General features: G+C 48.7%; 1 long non-coding RNA gene across 1 annotated transcript; it reads left to right on the forward strand.

Moving 5' to 3' along the window:
* Window positions 1-4984: 4984 nt before the first annotated feature.
* LOC107114206 lies at window positions 4985-12182 on the forward strand. Its single transcript, XR_001482644.1, has 3 exons — window positions 4985-5116; window positions 10323-10539; window positions 12161-12182. It is a non-coding gene; the product is annotated as an uncharacterized LOC107114206 (long non-coding RNA).
* The last annotated feature ends 3433 nt before the right edge of the window (window positions 12183-15615 follow it).

Raw genomic sequence — 15615 nt, forward strand, 5'->3', positions numbered from 1 at the left:
TTTGTAATATAGCATACAGTTTACATGTCTACATTGTTTATTAGCATTATCATATCAATAATATTTATTGATAGAATTCAGTTTACACACAGTAATTATCTGTATGGTGAGGCATGTACAAGAGCCAGTGTGGTGTAGTGGTAAAGAGCCGTGGATTCTAATTTGGAGAACCGGGTTTGATCCCCCACTCCTTTACATGCAGGCAGGGTGACCTTGGGTCAGTCACAGTTCCCTCAGAGCAGTTCTTTCAAGAGCAGTTGTCTCTGAGCACTCTCTGCCCCACCCACCACAGAGGGTGTCTGTTGTGGGGAGAGGAAGAGAAGGAGATTGTAAGCTGCTCTTAAACTCCAAGTGAAGGGTGGGGTATGAATCCAGTCTCCTCCTCCTCCTCCATCTTCATCATCTTCTTCTTCTGGAATTGGGGGGTCCTAAGGGATAACTCCTTTTTTTGTGTATTCCCAGGGATTTGCTGCATGGTTGCAATGGCTATATTTACAAAAGTGTACTTTAATCAGTTCTCATTGCCTGGGACAAATGTTGGATGGTCCTCTGGTACTGGCTGGGCCTCAAGCATTCTGTTTCTTATAAAAGGTGAGTATCTACCTGAACAATTAGATCTGATCACCACGTGGATTTTCTTAAATGATTAAGAGCCTGTCTGGAAGTGATAACGTCAACACCTGCAGCTTCTGGCTCCAGACAACAATGTGTCTCAGTAAGGAACCAAAGACAACACTCTAAAAAAGAATAGGAAATCTTTTAAGTTAAGCATATTGAGAGGGTTGGTAGGATGCCAGAAAAAGAACCGTTATGAGAAGGAAAAGGCAGGCAAAGATTCATCTGAGACTCAAGAGCTTCTTAGAGATGCCTTTCAGAAAGCAGAAAAACAGATGAAGGGTTACCAGGAATCCAAGAATGAACCATGGGCAGATTTGTTCCAGCAAATGAAAACAATTTGCCCACCATGCACCTGTGCTTTAATGACTTATAGGGAGGCCTTGTGAGTGCCACTTCCTAATAGAAGACTCACACAACCAATGCTCCCTCTAAGCTGTGATGTCTTGTGAGCACAAATTCTACCTTGTGAGCTACTGGCATTAAAGTTGTGAGCAAGTGAACTGGCTGCTGCCTAAATCAGTTTGCTCTGGAGCCCTCCTTCCTGAGCTAAGACAAAAATGGGTGAGCCGGAGGCTAAAAAACTGTGAGCGAGCTCGCACTAACTCAGCTCAGAGGGAACACTGCTTTCAACAGCCTGTGTTTGAAGTGGGAAGAACTGTATGGATACTTAACAAATACTTCAATTATCGGTGATGTTATGTTGTAACTTTTCAGTTATTCCACTGGGCTTCCTTATCCTCTTTGTTGGAATTTTGACTCAGTTTGGCTCTTTTGTTATAAAAGGTGGCAGACCCCTGATAGAGGTCTTGGACTATCAGCATGGAAGGACTCTGAGGATTGGTTGAGCAGTGAGATCTGTCAGTGGTCCGAACCATAGGCGTAATCTTTGTGGGGGCGGCGGGGCGTGAGCCCCCGCCGAAATTTTCAGGAAGGTGCTCAGCCTCCCCCGGGAGCCACCCTTGCTCCTAGCAAAGCAATGCCTCTGGCCCAGCCCCAGCCCCCCCCCCCCGGGAAATTGGAAAGTCTACACCCTTGGTCCGAACGCTTCTGGCCATACTCCCTTCTACTTCACCTTTATCTTGATGACATTTCTTTTCACTCCTGACAGGTGCGGTTGCTTCAAGAGGTGCATAGCATCCGATGCTGACTTGGTAGTGCTGAGTTCAGATCCAGGGAACTCATCCTGAAAGACACGAGAAAGGCAGCGCATTGACTTTTTAAGGAAAGGGGGGGGAAATGAATGTCGCCCTTGACGTTGTATGCTTCTGTGTGAAGAAATTATTTTTTATAGCTGTCCGTTCTTTCTGTGTTCAGGTTTCCAAATCTTCTCTTTCCGAAACATGTACTTAAAAATAAATGCCCAATTGTTTTAAGAGGCGTGATGTTCTTTATAAAGGTGTTGCACAAGAGGTCCATCAAGGGATACTAGCTATCGTGACTTAAAATATTTTCTGTTTTGAGAGACAGGAAACCTCTGAATATAAGTGCTGGAGGTAACACCAGAAGGAGGATGTCACTTAATAACAAATTTTGGGGGCAGGAAAACCTGCCTTATAGTGGGGAAGTGCCAGGGGTCTGTCATAGAGGCGTTGGCCTTTATGGCCATCAAGGCCATCTAGGGCAGCAAGCTGGTCACTGTGTGAAACAGAATGGTGGTCTAGAAGGACCACCACGGGGGATAAATCCCAATGGGACAGTGTAGCGATATGTATGCCATTGGGAGGGCACTGCCTACTTGCATATCCCTACCACCAAACCTCCTGCTGGTTGCGAATGTTGGCCTGGCAACCCTAGCTACATGGGATGTAGGTTGTAAGAAAACCCAGATGGCACATTGTTTGTGACTGTATTATCTCCTTTCTTCCAGTTTTTATCTGGGTTCCAAAATCACAATGTGTGCAGTCCCAATGGTTGAAACAGAGTCCACTCTCCGAAGCTGCTATTTCCTCCAGGGGATCTGATCTCTGCGATCTGGAGTAGGGCTGGTCATGAACTAGGAAAATGGAGGTTTGTGAAGGTTTATGGTTCATGGGGGGGGGTCTCATGAAGCATGAACCTTCATGAATCTTTCTGCTTAATGAACCGATTCATTGTTTGTGGGTTTGTGGGGTTTGTGGAATGGTAGAATGGACCCCCCCCCCATGGGCTAGAGGAACCAAATTCACAGAGAGTCTCCAGATAACTCTCCTCTACTGGCCCTCCGAGTTTGGTGAGGGCTGGATTTAGGGAGGGTGAGTTAAAGTTCCCCCCCCCAAAGCAGGTGCCCCCAGGAAAGTGCTTCTTGGGGAAATCACAGCCACAGGTTCAGGAGTGTGTTGAATGCCTGGCTGCAAGCCAGAGGCATCAGACTCACAGCCCCTGTGGGCTTCAGAGCCCCAAGCTGTGCGCCACAGAATCATAGAGTTGGAAGGGACCTCCAAGGTCATCTAGTCCAACCCCCTGAACAATGCTGGAAATTCACAAATACCTCCCCCCACACACACCCAATGACCCCAGTTTCATGCCCAGAAGATGACAAAAAAAAACTCCAGGATCCCCGGCCAAACTGGTCTGGGAAAAAATTGTTTCCTGACCCCGAAGTGGCAATCAGCATTTCCCTGGGCGTGTAAGAAAGGGGCCACGAGAACTAAGCACTGAGGCAACCCTTCGTGCCCTCCCTCTCATGGCCCTCTCAAGTTCACAGGATCTGCATTGCTGACAGATGGCCACCTAGCTTCTGCTTGAAAGCTTCCAAAGAGAAGATACATAGATAGATGATAGATGACTTGGTCTCCAGACCCCTCACCATCTCCATTGCCCTCCCCAGACATATTCCAGCTTGTCTGTATCCTTCTTACATTGTGGTGCCCAGGGGTCATTTCCTGCAGGAGCGCATGGGAGTGGAGCTCCGGCAGTAAAGAGCCCAGGGGGCGGGCACATGCAACAAACCCTGCCCCCTGCTCCCAGCAGCCCTCAGTCAGAGCAAGAAGCAGCCAGGTAAGCTGCAGAGCACCCCCTCTCCGCCCCCCCGGTCCAAAACAGTCCAGTGGCACCTTTAAGACCAGGTTTTATTCAGGTACAAGCTCTCCCTCCTCTGTGAGGAGAGATCTGCAAGTTCCTTCCCCTCCCATAATAGCTAGCAATCCAAAACAGTCCAGTAGAGCCTGAGCAGTGGGTGTTGCCTTCTGACATACTTCCAGTGATGTCAGGGGGTGTGGCATATGCAAATAAGTTATGCAAATAAGTTATGCTAATGAACTCCTGCACCTCTTTTTTCTATGAAATGACCCCTGGTGGTGCCCAAAACTGAACACAGTACTCCGGATGAGGTCCAACCAGAGCAGAGTACAGCAATAGGATTACTTCGCGTGATCTGGACACTTTTGCCTTTTTAGCTACTGCATCACACTGCTGGCTCATGTTCCGTGTATGTGCTACTAAGACCCCTAGATCCTTTTCGTACATATTACTGCCAAGACAAGTCTCCCCCATCCTTTAATTATGCATTTGATTTTTCTTACCTAAATGCAGAACTTTACACTTATCCCCACTGAACTTCATTTTATTTGTTTTAGCCCAGTTTTCCAGCCTGTCAAGATCATCCTATATCCTGACTCTGTCTTCTACCATATTTGCTATCCCTCCCAATTTAGTATCATCTCCAAATTTAATAAGCATTCCCTCTATTCCTTCATCCAAAGCACTGATAAAGATGTACAAAAGAGGTCCCAGGACAGATCCTTGAGGTACTCCACTTGTCATTCCTCTCCAAGAGGATGAGGAACCAGTAACAAGCACTCTTTGGGTGCGAACTGTCAACCCATTACAGATCCACCTAACAGTAATAGGATCCAAACCGCATTTTACCAATTTGCCAACAAGAATATTATGTGGAACCTTATCAAAAGCCTTACTGAAATCAAGATAACCTATGTCTACAGCATTCCCCTGATCCAGCAAGGTAGTAACTTTCTCAACAAAAGAGTTAAGGTTAGTCTGACATGACTTGTTCCTTAGTATAAGGAGAACAAGTTGCCTGCTTTGGCAGGAAACCACATAGTCTTCAACCCTGCCCTCCCCAGGTTCCACTCCTCCAAATCTCCAGGAATTTTGCAACCTGGACTTTGCAAACCTACCAGTCCTAGCTGTCAGCCAGGGATGAGGGAGTTTTGTGCTTTTCTTGAAATCATGTTCCATTTTTCAAATGCTTATGTATAGCAATGAATACCTGCGTTTAGCATCCAGAAGGAAATGAGGTTTCTAACCAGCAGCCTGAGAAGATGCATGCAGTGGCTGACAAAAACTCACGCTACTTACAGGAAATGACACCACTTCTGTTAAGTGTGCCCCAGCGAGGTATTTGCTTGTTAACTCTCCAGAAATTTTCTTCCCCATTTCCTATGAGACTTCAGCCTCTAATCAAGTAACACAAAAAGAGAAGGGAGAGTTTCTGAGAGCCAGTGAACAACTGGTGGCCGCTGATCCTCCAGTCTCTTCAAGCAGCCTTTGGTTACAACCGGTAAGCAAATCTCTCTTGATATCCAACTTCTGCACAGGCATTGTGATGTGTCAGCAGCTGCCGTATCTGGTGGTAATATTCCAAATAATTCTTTCACAAAAACAAAAGGGGGAGAGTCTGGGTCTTTCATGCACTTGGAAAGTTTGATAGGAGAGAAGGGCAATAATTAAACGGAGGCACCCTTTCATATTTGATTTGGAGGAAGGAGGAAGTCAGATTCACAGAAGGGCTAAAAGGCAAGCTCAGCTGCCAAGTAAAAAGGCTTGTCTCTGAAGAGCTTTCATAGATCCTTTCCATACTTGGATCTCATCCCCGGCTTTATCAGAGTTCAACTCATGACACAGTACTTTGCATTTATCCCTGGTTATAACACCATCCGTTTATCCCGGGACAAGTGTGGGGTGAAACCAGGCTGACCTCAATGTAATGCAGGAACAAAAAAATACCCCAAGATAATTACGGGGGTGAACTTGAGTGTAGTGTAGAATGTAAAAATACCCCGAGATAATTACAGGGATGAACTCACGTATAGTTTAGAATGTAATTTTGGGGACAGGGTTGAACCAGGATTTAAAGTCTAGTGCAGAAAGGACCATAGTTAACTTGCAATGATTATATCTCATGGTCAGCACAGGGCAAAAGCGAATTCTTTCATGAAAGCCTTTGGCAGAGATCCCAAGTACTCGGGCCCACTTAACTGATTCTTGCAAGAGTCTATCGAACCAATGGGTGCTTTTGAGGAATAACCCCCCCCCCCAGAGTCTGCAACACAAAGGGCAGATTCTCCCGCCACCCACTCTGAGAGGCGGCCGCTGCAATCGATCTCTTTCTCGTGCCTGAGGAATTCAGCTACACGGGGGCAGAAAACAGAGTTGCCAACCTTCTGGCCAGACCTTCTGAACCCTTCCAGTACGTTCCTAAACAGGGTTTCACCCTTTCAGGTTAGGGTAGCTAGTTCCCCTCTGCCACTGGCAGGAATAGGGGGGTTAGGGTTACCAGATCCAAGCTTGGAAGCTCCTGGAGATTTGGGGATGGAGCCTGGGGAGGACAGGGACCTCAGTGGGGCACAATGTCAGGGAGTCTACCTTCCACGGCGTCCATTTTTCTCCAGGGGCACTGATCTCTGTAGTCTGGAGATGAACTGTAATTCTGGGGGATCCCCAGGTCCCACCTGGAGGCTGGCATCCCTGTCAGGCAGCCCACAAAGTCAATGGGTTGAGAAGAGTAAGAGCTCTGTTTAGAATTGCACTCGAGTGGGGAGCCATGTTGGTCTGCAGTAGAGGAGGAGGATTAGAGTCCAGTAGGACGTCAGGGATCTTCATTCCTCCTTGCATCCAACAAAGAGAGCTTTGACTCTTGAAAGCATATACCCTGGATATTTTGTTGGTCTTTAAGGTGCCACTGGACTCAAATGTTGCTTGCTGGCTGTGCTGGAAGGGGAAAAAAGGCTTTTTCCATCCCTTCTGCTGCATGCCAAGAAAGCTCTCTCTCTGTTGAATTTCTGCCTGCCATTCCAGGGCTGCGCATAACAAGTTTTAAGGTTCGAGAACCCTTCATGCCCTTCTTCAGCCTTTCCGCAATTTGCAATATTTTAACCACCCCCACCCCCCTTTCTCATCATAAATGTATTATCCCCTCTCTTCTTGGAAGGGGATATAGTTTATGGGCAACCTTGCAGCTCTTGAAGGGACGTGAGCCTTGCCGGGGGGTGGGGGTGGGAATTGACCTGCTAGATACAGAACCAGTAGAGATTGAACAATATTACCTATTGGGGTTGCCCATTCCAGGTTGAGTCTGGAGGACCTGTGGAATTACGGCTGATCTGTAGCTGACAGAGATCAGTGCCCCCGGAGGAAATGTCTGCTTTGGAGGGTGGCTGCTGTGTGGGCCCGTAGCTACAGTGGGGCATCTCGGGGCTGGGCCCCCCGACTTCCCACCCAGACCTCCTGGCTTCCCATCCAGCTGGTTTATTTTATTTTTTGTGCATGCCATGGCTACGCCAAGCCGTCAGAGGATGAGATGGTTAGACAGTGTTATTGATGCAATGAACATGACATTAAGAAAACTCCGGAGGACGACGGAAGACAGGAGGGCCTGGCATGATGTGGCCTATGGGGTCACGAAGAGTCAGGCTTGACTGTGCGACTGAACAACATAGATAGGGACTCTCAGTCTGGGGAAAGTGATGCTCTGTATTCTTGGTGATTGGGGAGGGGGGCAACAGTGGGAGGGCTTCTAGTGTCGTGGCCCCACTGGTGGACCTCCTGATGGCGCCTGGTGTTTTTGGCCACTGTGTGACCAAGTGTTGGACTGGATGGGCCATTGGCCTGATCCAGCATTGGCCTCTCTTATGTTCTTATGTTCTCACCCTGTCCTACCTGGACTGCTGGTGCCCACCCCTCTTGCCTCTCTCTCTCTCTCTCTCTCTCTCTCTCTCTCTCTCTCTCATCACTGTTTAAAGCTTTTATTCTCTCATCGCTCCTGACACAGCCTGGGGGTGTATGCGGGGGTGCCCCCGACTTATTTAAATGCCCCTCAAAGCAAAAAATAAAATAAAATCCTGGCTACCGCCCCGCCTCTGCGGCCTTCTATCCTGCTGATCCCCTCCCCCTCCCCAAGACTTGCTGAGATTCCCTTAATGTGTTCGAGGTACTTTAAATGTATGAAGTTTCATTTCTGCCTTTGAGGTTTTTTGACCTTTCAGGGACCTGAGTGTTTACATGCAAAACTGCTGTGGGTGTGGAGCGAGAGACTTTTTCAGCCTGAGAGGGAACAGGAGGGGTTGGGGGGGGGGCTCACCACCTTTCCTCCCAGGATCCTGTTCCTGTGCCTGTAAACAGCAGCCTGGTTTTGCAAATGTAGCAAGAGATCTGGCTGTTCTTCCTGTTGCAAAGAAAACTGCTCTGCCAATCTCTGTCAATGACACCATTGATCAAGCCATTGCTCAAGGCACGAGAGCAGGCCCGGTTGTTTCCCTTGCTTCAGTGTATGCAGTGCTGGGCCTAGATCACAGCAAATAATGCCTCCACCCAGGGGTCATTTCGTAGAAAAAGAGCTAGGGGAACTCATTAGCATAACTCATTAGCATATGCCACACCCCCTGACATCAGGGGCCCGGCGGTGGACCTGCAAGGCCAGCGGGAGTGCGAGGAAGCCCCGCCAAGGCCCTCCCTGACCCCAGGCAGGCAGGGGTGGGGAGAGGCGGGGAGGAAGCAACTTACCCTCCCTCTTCTCCTGCCTCCTCCTGGCTGAATGAGGGCTGGAAGCGGGGCGGCTGGAAGCAGGGGGCGAGGCTTCATCATGTGACCCGCCCCCTGCACCTCACCCGGGGGAACTGCGTTCCCCCGCGATCCCCCCCGAAATGACCTCTGACTCCACCCAACATTGTGCTGGCGAAATGTGGGCATTCTGGTAATAATCATGACAGATTATGTTCAGAGTCCCCTAAACCTGAACTCCATCTGTTGAACACTATCTTCCTTGCCTATTTTTGGCTTTAAGGACCTTTAACCTCTCTCTCATACAATCTGATATCAACACGAACTTTCTCAGCATGTGAAACTAAGGCCAGGGTCCCAGGGCACTGTCTGTCCTGTTCACATGTAACAAATTCACACGTAACAAAGTCATCATGGTCACCAGGAGAACTTTGACGCAAAAGGCCGAGGCATTCCCTACTGGGAGCTTAGTTTTCAGGCATATGTGTGGAGTTGCCAACAGGCCTCAAGAGAAATGCCGTGTCCCTTTAACAGAGGGTTTAATATGTAGAAATGCACAGGCATAAAGGTAAACAACATCCAATTTTGCTCTGTAAAAGGGGCAGGCCACTGTTTCTTCAAGCAGTTAGCAGGCCTAGGCATGTATTTGGACCTGGACCCTCATGTGAAGGAAGAGGAGGCCTATGCCTTTCCCTCTATGGCATTTTCCCATCAGTAAGCTGCCATTTTCCCTCTTGGGGAACCTTATGTAGCTCACAATTAAATGGTCCGGTCATAAACAAGTGAGGGGGGGGAAGGGAGTAATAATGTGATTTTGGAGTGCTAAAAATGCATGAATAGAAGGCTTTCCTGTCAGCACAATTAAAACATTTTCACTTGTAACCAAGTGTCTCTTATCACCTCCCAGAGGCCAACCTTCACCAACTGTTTTAAAACTTCGACCGATTTCCCACAAGCGCTGCTCCACACTCACTCTTCACCTTTTGCCCCGATGGTACATGTCAATTTCACACAAGCTGCTGCGCCTCCGCATTTTGCCCCGCAGCTTCGCGTGATTTTCCCCACATCTACTCAATCCTATTTTTGGGAGGACTGAGTAGACGCGGGGGGAATCACGCGAAGCTGCGGGGCAAAATGCGGCCGCGCAGCAGCTTGTGTGAAATTGACACGTACCATCGGGGCAAAAAGCGAGCGTGGAGCAGTGCTTGTGGGAAATCGGTCTTCCTTTCTGTTGGAATCCATGTCAGGATACAAAAGAATTTAAGGTGTGATGTGCTCATTTTTGCATTCTTGTAAGGGAATCAGCAGGATAATATTGATACCATGGAGTCTGCTCTCTGAAGCTATGTTATACCACAAAGACTAGGAGAAATGCAAGTCCTGAACTCCTTCCCCTCCTCAAATTCTACCTTCTCCAAACCTCGAGGAATTACCCCATCTTCTGCATTGGAGGGGGCAAGGAAAGCACATGTAAATTCCCTGCAAATGCAGAAATGCCATACCAACACAGAAGTCTACAGTGAAAATAACATCACTTTATGTCTTCTTAGGTAAAGGTAAAGCTTTCTCTTGCTTGAAAGCCAATCGAATCCGACTCTAGGGCTGCGGTGCTCATCTCCGTTTACAAGCCAAAGAGCCAGCACTTCAAATTCTACCTTCTCCAAACCTCGAGGAATTACCCCATCTTCTGCATTGGAGGGGGCAAGGAAGGCACATGTAAATTCCCTGCAAGTGCAGAAATGCCATACCTACTCAGAAGTCTACAGTGAAAATAACATCACCTTATGTCTTCTTAGGTAAAGGTAAAGCTTTCTCTTGCTTGAAAGCCAATCGAATCCGACTCTAGGGATGTGGTGCTCATCTCTGTTTACAAGCCAAAGGCACACATGGAGCATTGTAGAGATTTTCCAATACTTGGTCATTGCTGTGTGCATACCTAAATGGGTTGCCATATATATGCCAAAGCCTCCATGTTCCCTTCCCCCCAGGTTCATCCCCATCGTGCCGTGCCACCACACACCTGATCATCCTCCGCCATGGAAGGCCTGCGGATCACCGCCTGCTTCTTCTCCTTCGGAAGCCTCTTTCTGCTCATCGTTGCCCTGGCTTCAGACTACTGGGCAGGGAATTCAGAAGGCGCACACTTAGGATTGTGGCAAATTTGTGAGAATAAGATTTGTACGCCATTTAGGATGCAAGCGCCAGGTAAGGTAACATGTAAAGCAGGGGTCATTGCGTAGAAAAAGAGGTGCAGGAGCTCATTAGCATAACTTATTTGCATATGCCACGCCCCCTGACATCACCGGAAGTATGTCAGAAGGCAACACCCACCGCTCAGGCTTCACTGGACTGTTTCGGATTGCTAGCTATTGGGGGGGGGGGGAACGTGCAGATCTGTCCTCGCAGAGGAGGGAGAGCTTGTACCAGAATAAAAAATCTTGGTCTCAAAGGTGCCACTGGACTGTTTTGGACCGGGTGGCTGAGGGGAGCTCTGCAACTTACCTGGCTGCTTCTTGCTGTGACTGAGGGCTGCTGGGGGCAGGGGGGGGCTTGTTGCATGTGCCCACCCCCTGGGCTCTTTACTGCCGGAGCTCCGCTCCTGTGCGCCACCAGAGTGTTGATCAGTCATTCTGTTGCTGGGATTAAATGTTTGTGTGTTGCTGCGGGGGGGGGGGGATTGACAGTAGACTCCTGCAGTGTTTCACATGAACACATGAAGCTGCCCTATACTGAGTCAGACCTTTGGTCCATCAAGGTATCAGAGTCAGCAAGGCTTTTTTGGAAGAAAAATCCCAGGAAGAACTCATTAGCATAATAGGCCACACCTAACAGCAGAAACTCATTAGCATATTATGCCACACCCCGACAGCACAGCTCATTTGCATATTAGGCCACACCCCCATGTCACCAGAAGTGTGCTCATTCAGCCACACCCACCTTTTGCTTCTTATTCTGTTGACATTGTTTGTTGTCAAAACCCAGGGCCTTTTTTTGTAGCAGGGACGGTCTCCAGGCCTTCCCTCTGTAGCCACGCATGCAGAGGTTTTGGCTGTAGTGGGCGTGGCCAACTCTGAAGCCATCCGGAACTCCATTCCTGTGCGTTCCTGCTCAAAAGTAGCCCTGAGAGTCAGTATTATCTACTCAGACTGGGTCTCAGCCTGAGATCTTTCACATCACCTACTGCCTGGTTCCTTTTTAGCTGGAGATGCCAGGGATTGAACCTAGGACCTTCTGCATGCCAAGCCACAGTCCCTCCCAGTTCCTATTATTCCTTGACTGTAAAACACTATAAAAGCAATACGACTGTCACTATCTTTGGTGTAGTGGTTAAGTGTGCGGACTCTAATCTGGGAGAACCAGGTTTGACTCTAATCTGGGACTCTAATCTGGGAGAACTGGGTTTGATTCCCCACTCCTCCACGTGCACCTGGCTGGATGACCTTGGGCAAGCCATAACTCTGGCACAGCTGTTCTTGAAAAAGAGCAGTTTCTGTCAAGAGTTCTCTCAGCCCCACCTACCTCACAGGGTGTCTGTTGTGAGGAGGGGAAGGGAAAGGAGTTTGTAAGCAGCTCTGAGACACCTTTGGGTAGTGAAGGGTGGGGTATAAATCCAATCTCTTCTTCTTCTTCTATCTTTACATCTAGATTCTTGTTCATATTGCACCATGCTACTTCACACATACTATCCTGTACATAACTAAAAAACAACAACACACACAAGAATGTGGATGCAATCATATACATGTTCACATCAAGTTTATTTTCCTGCTGTGTTTCATTAATGCAATTTTAACCTCCCGCCCCCACCCCTTCTCTCTTGTTGCAGCTTATATCCACGCCACCCGAGCCTTCCTGTTCATGGGGATGGTTGCCGGGGCTATTTCATTCTTTGGTCTTTATGCCTTGTTTTCCCACACCCACGTTGGCTCCATTTCCATATATATTGTTGCCATGTCGGCCAGCTGTGTGGCAGGTATGTCATTGAATTGGCTAGAAGTGGTGGGACTCCCTCAGTTTCTTTGCATGGGTTTGCTATGCCTTTTTTAAAATTTCATTCCTTATCTTTTGAATGATTACTTCATTTATACCTCACCTTTCATCCCAATCAGGACCCAAAGCAGGTTATGTAGTTCTCCCCTCCTTATTATCTTCATAACAACCTTATGAGGTCAGTTAAGACAAGGCTGGGCGATTGACCCAAGATCACATAATTGGGTTCATGTAGCTGCGGTGGCTCAAGTGGTTAACTTCTGTATTTGCATGGGTTTGCTATGCCTTTTTAAAAAAAATTTCATTCCTTATCTTTTGAATGATTACTTCATCTATACCTCACCTTTCATCCCAATCAGGACCCAAAGCAGGTTATGTAGTTCTCTCCTCCTTATTATCTTCATAACAACCTTATGAGGTCGGTTAAGACAAGGCTGGGCGATTGACCCAGGATCACATAATTGGGTTCATGTAGCTGTGGTGGCTCAAATGGTTAAGACGCTGAACTGCAGGCTGTGGAAGGTCGGTAGTTCAGCAGTTTGAGACCCGAGTGTGCCGCATGACGGAGTGAGCTCCTGTCTCTAGTTCCAGCTCCTGCCAACCTAGCAGTTCGAAAGCAAGAAATTGCAAGTAGATAAATAGGTACCACTTCAGTGGGAAGGTAACAGCGTTCCGTGCACCTTGGTGTTTAGTCATGCCGGCCACATGACCACGGAAATGTCTTCGGATAGCGCTGGCTCTATCCTGGTGTAATGCTTTCTTCGATCTGCTATTTTTTCCTGCTTGCTGGTCGGGAATGCTGCTGTTCTCCTCCCTCTTCTCTAGCACGCCCGGTGTTTGCCAGCACCCATTAGCTTTACACAAGGCACTAAATTACTTAAGGCAACAAGCCAACAAGCTATAAACTTCTCTTTACATTCAAAGAGAAGAGCTAGGGGAACCCATTAGCATAACTCATTAGCATATGCCACACACCCTGACATCAGGGGCCCGGCGGTGGACCTGCAAGGCTGGCGGGAGTGTGAGGACTCCCCGCCAGGGCCCTCCCTGGCCCCAGGCAGGCAGGGGTGGGGAGAGGCAGGGGGGAAGCAACTTACCCTCCCTCTTCTCCTGCCTCCTCCTGGCTGAAGGAGGGCTGGAAGCGGGGCGGGTGGAAGCAGGGGGCGGGGCTTCGTCATGTGCCCTGCCCCCTGTACCTCACCCGGGGGAACTGCGATCCTCCGTGTTCCCCCCCGAAATGACCTTTGTCTGTAGTCTGGAGATAAGTCTTCATTACCATAAGGAGTTTGGCAACTCAGCGACCTTCTGTTCAGGGACACCCACTCAAGCTGTGGATTTGGGTTTGGCCAAGTAGCCCTGAGACATTTTCCAAGGCTTCTCTTCTCTACAGTTGCTGTGGGGCTATTCTAGGGTTGCCAGCCCCCCCCCCAGTAGAAGTGGGGGTCCCCTGCTGCCAGGATCCACCTCCCTGCCACCGATCAGCTGGCCGACAGGGGAGGACTCATTCTGAAAAAGAGGGAGAATCGTTTGACCTGAAGCAACATGTCAGTGTCACTGACCTTGTGACCTGGAAGTTATGTCATCACTTCCTGGACATTGGGCCAACACACTGTTATTTGGGCAAAACTCTATGTTGGAGACCAAATTTACCACAGAGCTTTCCCCAAATACCAGAACATCACCCCAACATCCTTTAAGTGATTGTCACTTACGGGTACATGGGCAGTAGGGTTGCCAAGTCCATTCTACCCCCCAGCGGGAGACTTTGGGGGGCGTTCCCGGAGGGGATGTCCACCCCGACTCACCCACCCAGTGGGTGCATGGGGAAACACCCGCTCCCTGCACTTAAAGGGGCCCCTTTAAGTGCAGGGAGCTGGAAGGCTTCGCATGCCCAATCTCTGCTTGGAGATCGGGTGCGTGGGAAACGCCATCTCCCTGCACTTAAAAGGAGCCCCTTTAAATGCAGGGAGAAGGGAGAGGGATGGCTGCAGGTGTTGAAGCTTGGGGGTGGGGGTTCCCCTGTCGGCCAGCTGGCCTGCGGCGGGTAAAACCCCCCAAAAGCGGGGGAGCCCTGCCAAACCGGGGGGGGGGGGTTTGGTGGAGGGGGGTTGGCAACCCTAGTGGGCAGTGATGTAGACATGTCACTGTATGTTGGCTGGGCCTACCTGCTGCTTCCGGTAAGTCCCCCCACATCCTCCGCGGGTTACCAGGAGGGAGCTGGAAAACCTAATTCATTTTGCTTAAAACCATTAACATCACAAACAGGACTACCAGCTCCTCTGTATGGTGAGGCAGGTACAAGAACTCTGCAGGGACTGGGGGTTCCTAAGAAATAACTCCTGTTTTGTTTTTTTAATGTTCCCAGGTGTTTGCTTCATGGTTGCCATGGCCTCATTCACAGAACTGTACAACCGTTCATTCTCATACCACACAACGTGGCTTGGATGGCCCTTTCGTGCTGGCTGGGTCTTGTTCCCTCTGTTTTTTATAACTGGTTAGTATATACCTGAATGGTTAGACCTGGTCACCATGCAATTGTTCTTGAATGATTCAGAGCTGGTCTAGAAGTCATAGCTTCAACACCCTGCAACTTCTGGCTCTGGACACCAATGTGGCTCAGTAAGGAAGCAAAGGCAATGCTCTAAAAAGGAATAGGAAGACTTTAAGTTAAGCATATTGCGAGCGTAGGTAGGATGCCAGTAAAAGAACTGTCATGAGAATGAAAAGGCAGGCAAAGATTTATCTGGGACTCAAGAGCTTCCTAGAGATGCTTTTCAGAAAACAGGAGAGGTGAACGGTTAGCAGGAACCCAAGTATGGACCATGGGAAGATTTGTGCTGGCAAACTGAAATAACTTTCCCAGGGTGCTCTTGTTCTTCAATGACTTATAGGGAGTCCTTGTTTGTGCCACTTCCTTTTTTTTTTTTTTGAGCTATAAAACCTGTACGGATACTTAATGAAAGTTTCTGTCATGATCGTGACTAGCAAGGTTCTCCATAGGCTGCCACCATTCTGGTACAGGGTCTCCTTGGGAGGGCTCAGAGCACCCACCCAACTCCTTATGTCCACTCTTTCTCAGTAGGGTATGCTTTATACGTGACCAAATGAGGTGTGTGGACCCAGGCAGAATAATTAACATGAAATCAACCCTGACTGTTCCCTGGAAGGCCAGATACTGAAGCTGAAGCTCAACTACTTTGGCCACCAAATGAGAAGGGAGCACTCACTGGAGAAGACCCTGATGCTGGGAAAGACTGAAGGTCAAAGAAGATGGGGACGGCAAAGGATGAG

This window comes from Gekko japonicus, unplaced genomic scaffold (assembly GCF_001447785.1).
Source record: "Gekko japonicus isolate JY-2015 unplaced genomic scaffold, Gekko_japonicus_V1.1 scaffold3151, whole genome shotgun sequence".
Taxonomy (NCBI): domain Eukaryota; kingdom Metazoa; phylum Chordata; class Lepidosauria; order Squamata; family Gekkonidae; genus Gekko; species Gekko japonicus.